This window comes from Podarcis liolepis (genome assembly GCF_965112155.1).
Source record: "Podarcis liolepis genome assembly, chromosome: 9".
Lineage (NCBI taxonomy): Eukaryota > Metazoa > Chordata > Lepidosauria > Squamata > Lacertidae > Podarcis > Podarcis liolepis.
In genome coordinates, this window is record NC_139564.1 from 52,673,409 (window position 1) to 52,689,376 (window position 15,968).

Sequence of the window (15,968 nt, forward strand, 5' to 3'; positions counted from 1 at the left end):
TGGCACATGGAAGCATGGAAGAAAGTGCTCAGAACAAGCAACTAGGGATATGTAGCACATGTCTGGCATCTGGAGTTTAGGCTAAGGGGGAAGCTGAGAGAACTATTTGGGTAAAATCAGTGTGAGTTGTTTGGCCTGCACACTGGTGGATTGATTTAAGGATTAATCCTTTTAAATACTTGGTTGGGTTGATGTGTTTAATGATGCATTGGGCTCTGGACTGAAAGTTCACCACTGCTACCTAACCTCTACTACTACAGAACACAAGAAATGCCTCTTTTCTTGTGTCCTCTTCAGATGTGGGAAGTCTGTATGGGGCAGGGTCTCTCTCTGTGTGTTCTTACTAAAGCTTTTGTCAAATGTTAAGCTCATTTTATCTCGGCTGCACTAATTTGAGGCCAGCGGATGGACAAAGCCCCAAGAATCAGGGAAGAGAAGTTGATAATGAGGTTGGCAGGAGACCTCCAGACCTAGTCCTGGTAGCCAACTAAAAATCCTGCTCAACTCTAATTTCTATGCTGGAAGTAAGTTTCAGTGAACTTAATATGACTTGCATGCATGCATAGGATTGCGTAGCAAGGAAGGCTATCACGGTTATCAAGCTCACCCGTTACATTACTTGTATTAATGAAGAAGTCCTGTTCAAGCAAGGATAGTGTGCAGGTCATATCTGCTCATACGTTGAAATAAATGTGCAGCCTACACCTTGAAGGTGACTGAAATGGCACATTAAATATTGGCATATGCAAACATTATTGTTTTGAAAAAGGAAAAGTTTTTTTGCAGGTTGGGTTTTATAAGGAGTGGAAACAGAAATCCTGAGATCTCTCCTTACAACCCCATCTGGGCTACTGTTTGCTTATAAATGAAAACTTGGAGGAAAATTAAATTACACTTAAATTTATACTTCACTATATTTTTTATATTACTGCAGACCACTGTTTGTTCATTATATGAACCTCAGTGCTATATTTCAATGAATACCTGCATGAGTATTGAAGGCACTGTACTACATTGGTTCTGTACTTGCGTGCAGGGTTCATAGAGTGACATTGGGGGTGGGTGCTGTTAGACCTGCTGGTACTTGTGCTATTGTGTTCTGCAGGGAATGTCTAAAACCTTAGACCAGTGGCCAGACTCAGTATAAGGCAGCTTCTTAAGTTCCCAACTGGGGAAGAGCAAATTGCTTTCAGCACAACAGTATGGTTTCCTAATTTCCATAAACACGTATTAAACATTTTCTTCACAGTGGGGAAAAACGAACACTAAAGATAAAACAGCAAATCCCCTTTGCTCTGAGCAGTGGGTGCATGGCAAATTTGCAAGAACAGAAGCTTTAGGCCTGCTGAAGAAAAGGAGTCATGGTGATAAACATTTTCGGTGAAAAGATCTCATACAATGAACATCTGAAAAGAGTAAACCCTTCCTTTTAACGTCAGACTAGATTAAGGGTTTTGATGTGGGATGCATCTACCTACAAGCTATCATTTGAGTGATGCAGAGGCCACCTCAAAACTCTTACAAATATATAGGAGCACAAGAAGAGGAGCAGATATGTAATTTTTCTGTTCAGGTGTTCAGGTATTTAGAGATCTTGCTAGACTGTCTTATAATTTTGCACAGGGAACTGCTACTTTTCAAGGCACTTAAAAAAAAAGATCTAATAAGGGTAAAAAGCAGGTATGGGGCAGAATAATAATAATAATAATAATAATAATAATAATAATATGCTGAAACCCATAATTAGAAGACATAATGAATTTTTGTTAGGCACAATTTTTGCTGCATTTTGGCTGTTTTGTGAAATAGTGTGTGTGTGTGTGTGTGTGTGTGTGTGTGTGTGTGTGTGTGTGAATTTCTATACCTGTTCAAAGCAATTAACATCCATCCATCTTTCTATTAGATTCTTATATGACTCTCATACCACATACAATTATAGGTGCGGTTAAAGTAAAATCTGCTGGTGCTTGGGCAAAATGATGAGCCCAGCAAATCATGAATCACATACAGAACATAGTGAAATCAGGGCACCACATCATCAATCAGATATAGTTAAATGAGAGGTGAAACTAGGGTCCATCTTTCAGTCAGGGGGACTGAATGGGATTGATGCCTCCTGTCTCCGTCTGCTGCATCAATGCAGTGATTTCATTGTTTGTAAAAGAAAGACTTTCACGCTGATCCAATCCTAATCACATGTAATCCTTACTTAGGTATCCCAGCTAGTCAACAACCATCAACTTGACTGTGGAGAGAATGCTGGTACAATTACCCTGATCAATGGGGTTGTTTCCTTTCTTCTTCTGCCTCCCAGCATGTTCTGCATCCATTTCAGTGTAGGAACCTGGCCCGACTGGCATGTTCTCTCCCTCCTGGTCAATCGTTCAGGAGCTTCAAAAGCTTTCTTCAGCCCGAACATCACAGCGACTGCTACCAAGAAGCATCAGCACACTCAGTGATCTGCTGAGTATTCGCAGTTTGCGTAACAGAACCAATAACACAGCATTTTGGCTAATCTACTTTATTTACATATAATGCACTCAGAGCATTCTGACTTAGCTCCTGCCTCTTTCTCGTCAGACAGCAAAGAGAGAGAAAGAACAAAGGACAATAAGACACAAGATCTACCCACCTTGGAAGAATGGCAGATGAAGGTGATGGACTATATGGAACTGGCGGAAATGACTGGCAGAATCCGAGACCAGGGAGAAGAGTTGGTGGAAGAAAATTGGAAAAAGTTTAAAGACTATTTACAGAAATATTGTAAAATTAATGAATGTTAGAATGATGTTGGATAAAAACTAAGTGGTTTATAGCTGTAATGTTATAAGGGATTATGAGAAAATGAACTATTAATAGGTAAAAACCCAATGCTACAATATCTTAAGATTGAAGACCAGGATAAACAAAGAGGGGAGGGATTTGCTGAACTAACAAACTGAACTGGAATACAGAAAGGGGAGGCGGGAGGAGGTCCGGGAAATAAGCAAATGAAAGATAAGTCACTGAAAGACTGAATTGTTTTTAACTATTTTTATTTTGTATTTTTCTTTTTCTATTTTGTAATATTTTGAAAATCTTAATAAATATCTTTAAAAAAAAAAAAAAAAACCAAAGGACAATAGTCCCACTTCACGGAACACAGTAATACCAAAACATCCTGTCTCCATCACTTCCCACACTGTGGAATGAAAACATACACCGTCATGTGATAGACAACAATCTCATGACTGCAAACACGGAGCAGGAATCTTAACAAATTTTGTATAGAACCATCTCTGCCTCTCTTTTGGATCAACAATATTTCTGTTGCTGAACTGTACAAGTTCAGACTACTTATGGAACACTGCAAGTTTGAAGGTTCCCAACCTATTATAAGAGAAACAACTCCCACCAGAAGTCTGAAGCGGGGTAGTCTTTCAGCAGATTAATCTGATGATCATTCAGTCTTTGCCCACTCAATCTTTGCTGTGGTACACAGGGAGCTAATACACGGTCATTTTCCTTAGGCATTGGGTTGCAAAGCTGCCCTAGACATTGCATACATCCCTGGTTGATTGACTGATGTCAAGCAAATAAGAAAAGCTGGAGGGATTTGTAATTTGGAAAGTTTAGTTTGTTTCTGAGTGTTGTGCCACATCGTTTTTCTATTCTAGCAACAAATCCAGGTCAGCAACTGCAAAGAACAAATGTCATCTTGAAAGTCATTCAGGTTTGTGCTTGTACCAAAAATAATGACTGTCTCCTAAAGTGCACAGTTGAAGTAGAGATACCATAATGAGGAAGAAAAATACAAAGTGAAACTGAAAGAAAAATGAGGAAACTAATGAGCCCTATCTTGGATCATGTTGGTTACCAAACCACTATCTGGTTCAGTTAACATTGTAACAAAGGTGAGTGTTAAAAGGACATTTAAAAGAGAAACAGACATTTTGGAAATGGTTCTCTATTACATGCTCAGTCATCAGTTATTGCCTTTGGAAGATTGGAAAATGGGCCAATCTGTCTTTCTAAGCAGCCCACTGAAACAAAAACAAAACCAAACAAAAATACCTCTTGAAACATTCCAGAAAATTGCAGAATATTTACAAAGGAAATTGTCAGTTGGTTGACAAGAGAAGTAAAGTGGTTGTCATCTGCTGTGGAAGCTCCAAATGTCAATGCGGGAAACATCAGAAAACTGTCCCTCTGCTACATCTTGTATTTAACAAAGTAAGAAGGGAAGAAGAAGAAGAAAAAACACATTTTAGAGGAATATTAAATGGGAAGCTACAAGGAAGATAATTAAAAAAAAATTGTTAGGGACATGGAACAAGTGTTAGTCACAGATATCATTTAGGTTTGAATGCTTGAGACAGGATTTGCATTATTAAAGGTGGCACTGAATCATTTTTATGACTAAACACTTCCCTGGATTTCTGGTAAGCCTTTAAATTATTTTCTTTGGCATGTTAACAAGCAATAGATTGTGAAGCAATCCTCCGGATGTGGCATCGCGGTCAGTCGAGTTGATCTTTTGTTTCTTCTTTCCCTCAGGATGTGGGATCTTTTGATTGCCTGAGGAAATAATTTGAATGGCACATTACAGTTTGAATATGGTATGTACCTAATCTACACCCCCTCTTTCTGCAAACAGCCAAGAGCTCAGAACTCCCCTCTCCATGCATATCAGGATTATCTACAGTTAAAGATTAGTTTCTGCAGCATTCAAACAGAAGAAAGGCTATTATCTTTTTTCCCCTTCTCCCCCAGGCCTAATTAGCCAATTAAATCGGACCCTGGTAAAAGCTGGATAAATACTTCCTGATTGTATCCCATTTAATTTGCTTGTTTCAGAAATATGCACATCTCCAGGTGACAGGTTAGGCAGCAAAGGCTATGCTAACAGCTTGCTTTTCTGTCATTCTGTTTCTGTGTGTACATATTGTAACTGTTAACCTGAGGGCGGGTACCATACGTTAGGCTCTGTAACAGATAGGAATGAATATGAAATGTGTACAGTGGCAGCAGAGAGAGCAATCTATAACCAAAGTGCAGAAACACAGGAGTTCTAAAACAGAAAGAACTGCAGAGACAGTAAGAGCTTCTTCATCGTAATTGGAGCATTTTCATTTCCCTTGAAGAATTCCTGCTACATTACGTGTACTCTGTGGCTAATGAAGCAAATAAATATGTCATGGTACCCAATGGAACTGCACTAGTGCCACAGGTTGCAGAAGAGGAGAGCTAAAAAATATACCGTCAAACATCAGACTTCAGAGAAGGGCACAGCAAGACAAAGGACCCAGTTATACAGCTGCAAATAAAATGTTTTAAGTGAAATATACAAATGTGACACTAGAGGCCGATGGTGAGCTATGCCAAATTCAAGGTATTTTTCAAAACATTTTTTAAAAAAGCATTTCCCCAACTTTTTTATATGTGTGTAGATTCTACCAAAGGGAAAGCCAACAGATTCAATGAGCGGGTTTCAAACACAGACAAGGAGCTTTAACCTGGACTTTTTTACCAGGCTATCCCTAGCATCCAATTGCTGAATCCTTGCTAAGATGCTTGAGTCAAAGACAGCTGGGAAGCTCAAGGAGCCAAAAGAACTATTCCTTGCACTTAACTGCATCAGAAAGCCAGTGTGCTCATGGCAGCCTTCACTAACAAGACGTCGTTTGAAAAAAATTGGACTACACCTCCCATAACGCCCAGCCCTCATGGCCTTATTGGCTGGTGTTGATGGGAACTGTAATCCAAATCATCTAGAAGTTACTAGGGTTGGGAAGGTTTGGTTAGAGTTTGGGACTTGGACTGGAGAAAGTTGGCTTCTCGTCGTGGTTCACCTCATGGGGAGATCTCTGCCTAACCTCTAAGGGTGAATTTTGGAACAGACTGAGACACAACTGTATATCCCTAGGTACCTTGCAGTATTTTTTGGCAGGATGGAATGGAGGTAACCCATGTATGCCACTTCTTGGAAGAAGGGTGGGATATAAATGTGAATAATAATAATATAGATCTCATGATGTATAATTTGGGAAATGGTAAACTGCCTTAAGTCAGATAATTGGTCAATCTAGCTCCGTAGTGACTCTGTCTCTAGTATCTCTTTCTGGAGATACTAGGAACTGAACCCCTGGCACAGTTGGTAGTTCACTAGGCTTGTGTGTTCTTTTTAAAGGAAGGCAACAGTGTATTGGGAAGTTCTCCTGGAAATGCAAATATTGCAATTTTATTCCCTGTGCAGATGTTGTGTCTTTTAATCAGAAATCTAGGTAAAATAACTGGACAAGAGGGTATTGTAGGCAACTGATAGCATCCTTGGTAAAGTGATTCTGTACCTGAAGTAGAAGTAAGTGGCTTGGTTAGGGATTAAAATTATTTTTGTTTTGATCTCATTACATCTATTGGAGAAAACATGGCTATCCCTAAAATCCAAGGAGCAGTTCTAGTAAAATCCTTGACTTCTAAGTTGATATGGTCTCATTGATTTTAGCTGGCTTAAACCCAAGTACTCTGGCTTAATTGATCTGTGTGAATTCCGTTAGAAAAATATTGAATCGACGCTTGGCAGACTGAGACATAAAAAAGTACAGCAATATATGACCTCATTTAAAGAGTGTTACAGAAATTGAAGAGTAAGGAGCTAAAACACCATTTTAGAGAAAAGGGATATGAACTGATCAATTTGTGGGGGTGGGGAATGGGGAGGGAGAATTTAGTTTAACAGCTGTATTCAAGCAGGAAGGAAAAATTATTGAACACGATATCCATAGACAATTTCTTGAGGAGTGGTTTCACGCAGGGACCACGCCATTTCACAAGGAGGCACTTTATTTACTTTATTCATGCAGAAATTCACTGATTCTCTCCCACACTCATTCCTGGATCTGCATAGCCTGCTCATAGATCTAGAGTGTGGGTGGGGAAACTTTTCCAACCTAACTTTCTGCCATTTTTACAATGCAGCAATTAAAACTACAAAGACAGGAATTAATTTGAAACAGGATTCGCCAAGGCTTACCTGTTCTGAATACCAGGGTTCAGTGAAAATAAACAGCGCCTCTAACCATCTGCACCTCATCACTGAGTAACCATAACCTTGCCTTAGACACCTGGGATTTAGGACAGGTCTTCTTCTTTTGTCACAAGACTATCATTTCAGGGATTGTTCAAACTAGAATACTAGAAATCAGGAGATAGATCCCACCCCCTTATGCTTACAATCCAGACATTAGCAATAGATGTTCTAAAGGAATTTAATGCCTCTGCCAGCACATTTTAGATCAAACCACTTGGATTTTTACAAAACATTTCGGCATATAAATTAAATATGTATTAATTAACTTTTTTTATATAAAAACTACACCAGGGTGGGGAGCCTGTGGCCCTCCAGATGTTTTGGCACTCCAGTTTCCATAATCCCAGACCATTAGCCAGACTTTCTGGAGCTGATGTAGGGCTGGAGGAGAAATTTGTTCTGTTCACATTTAGCTTGGGCAAGCAGAAAGATGGGCAGCATATAAATAATAAATTGTTGTTGCTGTTGCTATTATTATTATTATTATTATTATTATTATTATTATTATTATTAGGCTTTGAACCAGTCTTCCTGATTTGAAACTTAGTATCTTAGTCCCCATGCTACACTAGCTACACAGTCAATTTAAGGGTTCTTTCTAAATGCAGATATATGAGGAACTGAGGAGGAACCAAGGAGAATTTACCTACGTCTTCCCAAATTTCCCAGTGTTTCACATCTTCTTTCAAGTCACTCAACAAACTTTTGAAGTGGAAAGAAATCAACAAGCCAGCATCTGTCAAACGAGTGTGCTACTCATCTAAATAATCAGTGCATTGAAATGGTAGATAATCTCCTCTGTATACCTGACTTAATGGCAGATGTAGACTTAAATGCTTTTGTGATCACGAAGCATCTGCTTAGAGAGCAAAGTGGACAATATTTTCCGAAGGTTGCCTAAATCTTTGTATTACGTAAACCCTAGACATATGCCAGATTGGCACTCAAGGGTAGGAAATAATGTGGTTAAAATATTTATACAATGCCAATTTAGGTTGTGCTGTGTCTAGAAATGTTCAGAAGTGGAGTTGCTTCCTAATGGCTCCTGCACGCCAAAGTGAAAACGAAGGAAAGTGAGGTGTTTGAAACCAGTCAGGTATCAGGGGAAAACAAACAAAACAAAACAAATATGGCCTGTCTGTCAGGTAAGTTGTCTGTTATGGGCTGTTTTGCAATTTGCAGAAGGAGACAGATGCCTGCATTTCCAGTGTGTCGACCAGAATCTTTTTTCTCTAACACACTGGAAGAAGTGATGCATTTATGCAGACATCTGGGTTTGTGGGGAGGGGGAAGAGCCAGAGAGCCTTGCCCAAAAGCAGTTGGTGTGTCAAAACAGTCAAGCTTCACCAACACATCCCCTTAGGCCCTCAGGACGAGGATGAAGGAGGAGGAGAGAGAGCATGCAGGTTTAAAACCTCCACATATAATTAACACTTCCAACCTCTGGGAAAATTGTTTGCTTCTCCTGAAAAATTATGAGGAAATTTCATACTGATGTTTCTTATGCTGCTTTTTAGCCCTACTTATAGGACAAGGTAGGGACGCGGGTGGCGCTGTGGGTTAAACCACAGAGCCTAGGACCTGCCGATCAGAAGGTCGGCAGTTCGAATCCCCGCGATGGGGTGAGCTCCCGTTGCTCAGGTCCCTGCTCCTGCCCACCTAGCAGTTCGAAAGCACGTCAAAGTGCAAGTAGATAAGTAGGTACCACTCCGGTGGGAAGGTAAATGGCATTTCCGTGCGCTGCTCTGGTTCGCCAGAAGCGGCTTAGTCATGCTGGCCACATGACCTGGAAGCTGTATGCCGGCTCCCTCGGCCAATAAAGCAAGATGAGTGCAGCAACCCCAGAGTCGGTCATGACTGGACCTAATGGTCAGGGGTCCCTTTACCTTTACCTATAGGACAAGGTAGAATTGTAGAACTCTGGGAATGGTGAGTACAGTCCTTTATATCCCAAATCCATGATTTGTGATACTTTTGTTAAAACTAACCAATATATCGGAAGTTAGCAAGCAGACTTATAAGGCCTCCAGCATTCTTCACCAGGCTGGACATTGTGCAAATCAGATGGCACAGGGGGTGTCAGGTGGACACAGGAGTGACTTGATGCTCAATCCATGAAAGCCTTATTCAGGCATTTGGAACCCACGATAAATCTCCATGTGCATGTTGAACATATAAAATGCAGCAGTTACACAGATGTGTCTCCAGCCCCAAGCAAAACACACCAAGAAAGAGCAGCACCATAGATGTTGATTCTCCTTCCTTGCCAGAAAGAACACTCAGCTCCAGCTGTCCTGTTGCCCTGGAACTGCAGAAGCGAGAGGAGAGGACACTCTGCCCCCCTCCATCTACCAACAAGACGAGAGCCTCCAACTGCTCTTCAAGTGTAAACACTCTAGCAAAGAGAAGATCAGCAGAATACAAAAATATAGCATGCAGCTCATTCCACCAACATTCATGCTTGTGGAGAAACTGTCAATCGCCACAAGTACTCCTTATAATTTTTGTTTCTCAGAGAACAGTTTAAAGATACAAAGTTTCTCCTCTCCCTATTTTTCATTGCGGCAACCCCAAATCGAAAATAATGTGCATTGACTATAAGGAAGACGGTGGAGGGTGTCTGGGGACAACTTTCCATTTATTTTGCTTCAGCGATTTACTGAATGCAGAAGAGAGAGTGAATTTATATGGAGGGGATGAGAAGGAAGTCTTTCATAACTGCTATAAATGAAAATTTTGTGAGGATAGAAAAGGATGTTCTTCTTTTTAATCATTGGGTCTGTCTCATGGAGAGAGAGGGAAAAAAAAAACCCTGACAGTTATGTGATGTATGTATGAGCACCATTACCTTTTACTGTAATATACACATGTCAAGACATCTCATATATAGCTCTTCTCTCTGGTGGATTAGCTGATGGAAGTGGTTCTTTAACTCACCGGTTAGGGACATGTGTTTTTTTGAATCTGAGCAGCGCAAGTTGAGATTTCTGTGTTAGAGGGCTATGCAGTTGCCTGGTGACTGGAGTGTGAAATAAGGTTCTGCCAGCTCCTGCTTTCAAGTACCTATTTTTCCTCTGCAGAACTGTCATGATTAACTGGCAACCCATTTGTTATGTATCTATCTGTAAATGCGAGCAGAGGGCTACTGAAACTTTTTACTTTTCTAAAGTGTAAAAATAACTTCTCTAGAAGCAGGTACTTAATACATGCCATTTCCTCCAAAGTGGGGGATATTTTAACACTATATCAAAATGGGAAACCCACCAGTATGGACAGGGATTAGCTGAACATGGAGATAAACTGCACCCACCCACATCCACATACTAAATTACTCATCTATCTTTTGATGCCTCTTTGAAGCCATTCTGTCTTTCTCATTGGAAAGGCATGGATTGGATCTGTCAGACTTGGAGGATCCAAACATGTTAGCCTTGTAAAGCCACTGAGCCAGAAATGAATGAAATGGAAAGGAAGCTATTGGTAGAGCCAAACCAACCAACCTCATGCTCCTTAAAACTCATGGACGATGAGGAATGGAAACCTTAGGAAACCCAATTCTCATCAGTATCATCATACTTGAATTCCATGGACTGATGCTTTCCTGAACTTGTCCGTATGTTGTCCTTGTGGTGTCAGATAATATAGCTGGATAACTGCTAATGGCCCAGTATAACCTCCTTATCACTGCCCTCTCCATGGGAACATAGGAAGTAGTGTTATACTGAGTCTGATCATTGGTCTATCTGGCTCTGTATTGTCTAGAATAAGTGTCAGTCATTCTCCAGGATTTGAGACAGAGGACATTCCCAACACTCCTAATTATGGCTGAACCCTGACTCCTCCCCACTACTGTCATTGCTGCTTCAACAGCCACCTGGGGAGTGAGGGAATAGATCAGTGGGGGCCAGAAGTGTTTTTTCTTCCCTAGTTCAGACTGAAATCTGAACCAGAGAACTTTGGTATGAGGGTATGCTGGTTGGCAATACTGACACGTTTCGTGACATGAGCATGCCTACTGCATATTAAGTTTGACAATATCACCACTATTGGCAACACAGAAGCTAAAGATTTCTCTCTGTGTTTGTATCTATATACATTGGCACCTCGGGTTAAGAACTTAATTCGTTCTGGAGGTCCGTTCTTAACCTGAAACTGTTCTTAACCTGAGGTACAACTTTAGCTAATGGGACCTCCGGCTGCTGCCGTGCCACCGCCGTGCAATTTCTGTTCTCATCCTGAAGCAAAGTTCTTAACCCGAGGTACTATTTCTGGGTTAGCGGAGTCTGTAACCTGAAGCGTCTGTAACCTGAAGCGTTGGTAACCCGAGGTACCACTGTATGTTTATCTATCTATATCTACACACACACAGTTGCCTTGCAATCTCTTGTAGATAAATGGCTATAATAACAACCTTCTTCTTAACCTGCTTAAAGTCCCTGGGAAAATATGTCCCAAGGTTTAAATTATGTTTACATCCTGGCATTGTCTGCTACGAAAGAATCTTCTGAAGATGTATCGGGTTACTGGAGAATATTTCCATTTGATAACATCCATAGTATAGTTCAAAGTCAAGGTCAAATGCAAAGGAACTGCATGGAGAAATCTGTTCGATGAGACACGCCGAAGAGGAAGGCGAACAAAGCAGGCGAGCGTGTATCTTCTTGTTAATTAAGATTTGCTCAGCTCGTGTTTATACTTCAGTAATGACAGAACAGTTCTCTTTATTATAAGTTGGATGGCTCTCAGGGTTGTTGAAAGGTTTACAAAATGGGTTGGTATTAGTGTGGTTCATGCAAAATAAACAGAGGAACTATCAGTTCCAGATGTCCCCCCATGCTTTGAGAAATCAAGTTGCTTGCCAAAGCTTTACTGGCTCTGCACCTTCATTTAGTGAATCTTGAATGACATAAACAAGATTGTTTTCTCCCTAAAGGGAAAGCCATATGCTCATAGATCTAGCAAAGCCCTCCAACCCAATGGATGCAGACAGTGCAGTTGTCTTATGGCTTCTCCTCTAGCAAGTCTTTGCTGTCAGTTTGTTCAAACACTCATTCATTACTAACTTGTTTTCTGTAAACACACATGCATACAAAAACTGTTTCTCAGTTGGGAAAGCCTCTCTCGTTTTCCTTGCTAATTCTGGTTCTTCTCTCCGTGTTGGAGCAATTGAATGGCAAAATCATTTGCCAAACTGTCAGTAGGAGATGATTTTTTTTTATTTTTGCAAAAGGAAAAATGGGAATTGCATTACCTTTGCTGCATTGTTAAAGAGTATTCTCCATGTGGAAATGCAAAGTCAGAAAGTTAAAGTAAAGGGGAAGCAGTGGTCTCCTACCCTGAACATAGGCATGCTCCAAATCCAAAGTACACAGAGTGGCGTCATTGAAGAAAGTTTCCCAAATGTACTGGGGTTGGAATTTTTCTCCCTCTTGTCTCATCCCCACAATCTCCTTGTGCATGTGTACACATATACAATTACACAGTGCTGAGAGCTCTGCTCCACTTGTTACATACATTCCTTTACTGTTCAGCCATGTGCCAGTAAGCTAACCATTTCATTTCTTTAAGACACATATGTAGAAACCCCGCAATGGGTCTTGTTGGAAAAGACTGCAGCTCCAAACATGCAGGAACATTTACAGCTGGGTTAGCAAACATTGAAGAAAGTAGAATGGAAACTGCAAATGGCAGCCGTAATGAAGCATCTAAGTCATAACCTGATCTGCTAACAGAAAAGCAAAAATGATGTTATACTTTGAAGGAATAATTGTCCGATTGTACACTAGATGATATCTTAGTAACCATGCAGATGTTTTCAGATGTGCGTGGCTTGCTCTTTGCTCTGGTGGAATTTTACATAGTTAATTAAGTTATCATTCTATTATTCCACACCTTTTCATTTCAATGCCAAGGCCATTCATTTCAATGCGGAAGGGAAAAATACAGGCATCAACTATGTATCATTTATAGACAGAAAACAAGTGACTATCAATGCATTTGTAGGATTGATATTTTGTTACAGACATAAGCAAATATTTCTGCTCTTGTTCCCATTTCCTGTCTGAGCACTCTGACATTCTTAGTCAAAGCAGATAGACATGGCTTGGTCCAGCATGCCAAATGGAAAGGACCATAGGCCAGATGTTCCCCATCACTGATGTAAGAGGAGATGGCACTTTGCCAATGTCCCCATCAAATTTGGATGTGTCCATGTCAGTTCCTCAAAACAGAAACAGTTGGGGCATTTGAAAATGAAGTAGATTGGAATTTTCAGTGATAAGATTAAATCACCTGCTTTTTTCTGCTGTTTCGTCAAAATGAATTTATTCCTCAACCCAAATGCATAGGTTCCCAAGTCCAAATTTTACTTCAGCTTCAAAGATCCTTGTTCTGTGTTGTGTTTTCTCCTCAGAATCAAGAGAAGTTTAGACTCAACAGGATGGTGTCCACCTGAAGAAAAAGCAAAGTTAGCACATTAACCAATTAGAAGAGATTCAGTTCTAAACAGAAAGATAAGGAAACGTCTGCTGCAGCAGCTGGGGAAAAAAAGTTCATCTGGGTCTTGTGAAGCAGAATGTTCTCCTTTCTGGCCTGAGGGAAGAAAAGATCTGTCATCCTGATATCCCTGCCTTTTCCTTATGGCAGTTCCAGTAATGATGCAACTTGAAGATAAAGCACTTCAGAATTTACCCATTATCTAAGAGCCAAGATTTCAACTTCAGGCTTGTTCCCCTTGACTTTGATTCCTTCTCTCTTCTTCCCACTCTTCAAATCCTCTCCTCGGTTTTTTCCTTCCCCCCACAACCCACAGCAGCATCTCCCTTACATAGGGATGATTTTTTTCTTAAAACCTCAATTCGTGTGAATTTTCTTCTTCTTCCTGAATCACTCCTTGATATCAATGAGATGTGAGGCTTTCATTTAATGGTTTCACTAAAAATAAGAAAGGGACAAGGCATTTCTAGCTTCTGCCCACTTCTCCCTCCTTCTAGCAATTACCAGTTATTCTTGAGAGTACTTCTTGCCCCATTTCCTGTCCCTCCACAAAAGCATTCCCATCTGGATCCCTTTTGGGACCTTGCAGCAGAGAGCAGCATTCTTTATATAAACAGAGTTTTGTCATTTTCTAAAGAATATCATATACAAGCACAAACCCATAGTTGTGCACATACTTATACTTATTTATTAATACTTCTAAAATTATGCTGCAGAAATATATGCTGCTTTCTTTTATTTCTTTAAAACATTTATAAACTGCTTAATATTTTATGCACAATATATGTCTTTTTTCATAGACTTTTATCTATAATACAGTTAGTCAGAACTGTATCACCACAGCATAAAATATGCTCTGAGATAAGGACCTGGAACCAGAAGAGATGTCCTGCATTGTCCTGGGCCTGAGGGTTGACTTGTGCCTGTATGTTGCTGAGGTCAGTACTTGGCAGGATGGGTTAAACAGTGAGAGATTAGGGTCTCTTCTGATGTAGTAGGGGTTAAAGTGCTACTGCTGCTAATGACTTGGAGTTTGGTGTGTGTAGCCTCCTACCACCATTTCAAGTGATGATCATACCAGTAATGAAAAGTGTCAAAGTACGTTTCCAAAATAGCCTACCCATTTCATAACATTTTACAGAGGCAACAGGAAAAGGTTGCCTACCTTTGGCCAGGAGGGCACCACACTGGAGGAAGATAGTTGCACTGAAACAATAACCCACTGCAAAGTGCTATAAACTTCAATAAAACTGCTGCTCACTAAAAGCCAATGTCTTCTCTCTTCGTTCCATATGTGTGTGGGTGAAATTGATCTCACTTTCTCTTTGAATCAGGGATGAAACAAAGCTTCAACTTTTTAAACTGAATAAATCTGAGCTGCTTTTTCTTCAGAGAAAGAACAAGAACACTTTTAACAGTTTTTAATAGAATATTTAAAGAGAGAAGTAACTGGATGTTCTTATTTTGAAGTTTAAAAAGTTTGTGGCATACCAAGTCAGAAATCAAAGTAAAGCACTTGCAAAATTAGGTTCATTGCATAAGTTTAGGTGGGATCGAGCAATCCAATAGCTGAATCTAAGTCAGTATTTGAGATTTTATCCTAAGAGTCCCCAAGCCAAGTTTGGGGGGACAAACTGGGATCACACCAAATTGTCTAGAAGCAGGACAAGATCAAAATCAGGTGGTCTATTTACAAAGTGAATGGGAATTTAAGTGCTAGAGTAGGAGATAGAAAACTGGAGGATGCATGTATAAAGAATGGCCAAATATGCAGTCATTTCACATAACAGAAGATACATCTCAATATAGCCACTATCAAAGGAATATATGACAACTCTAGGACATACCACAGGAAGCCTGGAACTATTCATGGTCAGCATTGAGCCAGAATCCTAAAACGGGGGTTTCTCTTGGAGTAGACTTCTGGGAATTTGAGCAGCCAGACCTTTAATAAGAGAGTGATCCAGGTCATAGGCCTGCAACTCATCACAATTACTAGTTTCAACTTTCAAACGTGGATGCTGAAGACTGGTAACTGCGCTTCCCCAGGAAATATAAGCCAAGCAATTTCATTCTTACATTTTCTAACCTCAACATTTATTCTGGTACATTGATTGGTCAATAACTCCCTATTAATGTGCTAGAAGTGGTTAAACCTAGTGTGGTGGGGCATCAGTGCTCACCTGGCCTCAGAGGCAACAGGAAGCTTGGTCTGGTGCTCCTGCTTCTCCAATTTCATTGAATCAACCTCCCTGCTGCCTCTCCTCGCCTCCCCTGCAGCGATTCAGTGTTTTGCAGGTCAGAAGAGTGGCACCACCCCACCATGCCATCTACTACTGGTGAAACCTCACCTTAAATAAAATGGAATACAACTAAAGGATTTCCATTTAAGAACCCAATTGAA

The 15,968-nt window shown here is 40.3% G+C and overlaps 2 long non-coding RNA genes across 2 annotated transcripts; both read right to left on the reverse strand.

Moving 5' to 3' along the window:
• Window positions 1-3,102: 3,102 nt before the first annotated feature.
• LOC310686434 lies at window positions 3,103-9,288 on the reverse strand. The gene is made up of 3 exons (XR_014515909.1): window positions 9,058-9,288; window positions 4,801-4,965; window positions 3,103-4,557 (listed from the first exon to the last, which is right to left on the reverse strand). It is a non-coding gene; the product is annotated as an uncharacterized lncRNA (long non-coding RNA).
• A 3,361-nt stretch (window positions 9,289-12,649) lies between these two features.
• On the reverse strand, window positions 12,650-15,493 carry LOC310686441. The gene is made up of 3 exons (XR_014515919.1): window positions 15,412-15,493; window positions 13,361-13,519; window positions 12,650-12,791 (listed from the first exon to the last, which is right to left on the reverse strand). It is a non-coding gene; the product is annotated as an uncharacterized lncRNA (long non-coding RNA).
• Window positions 15,494-15,968: the final 475 nt, after the last annotated feature.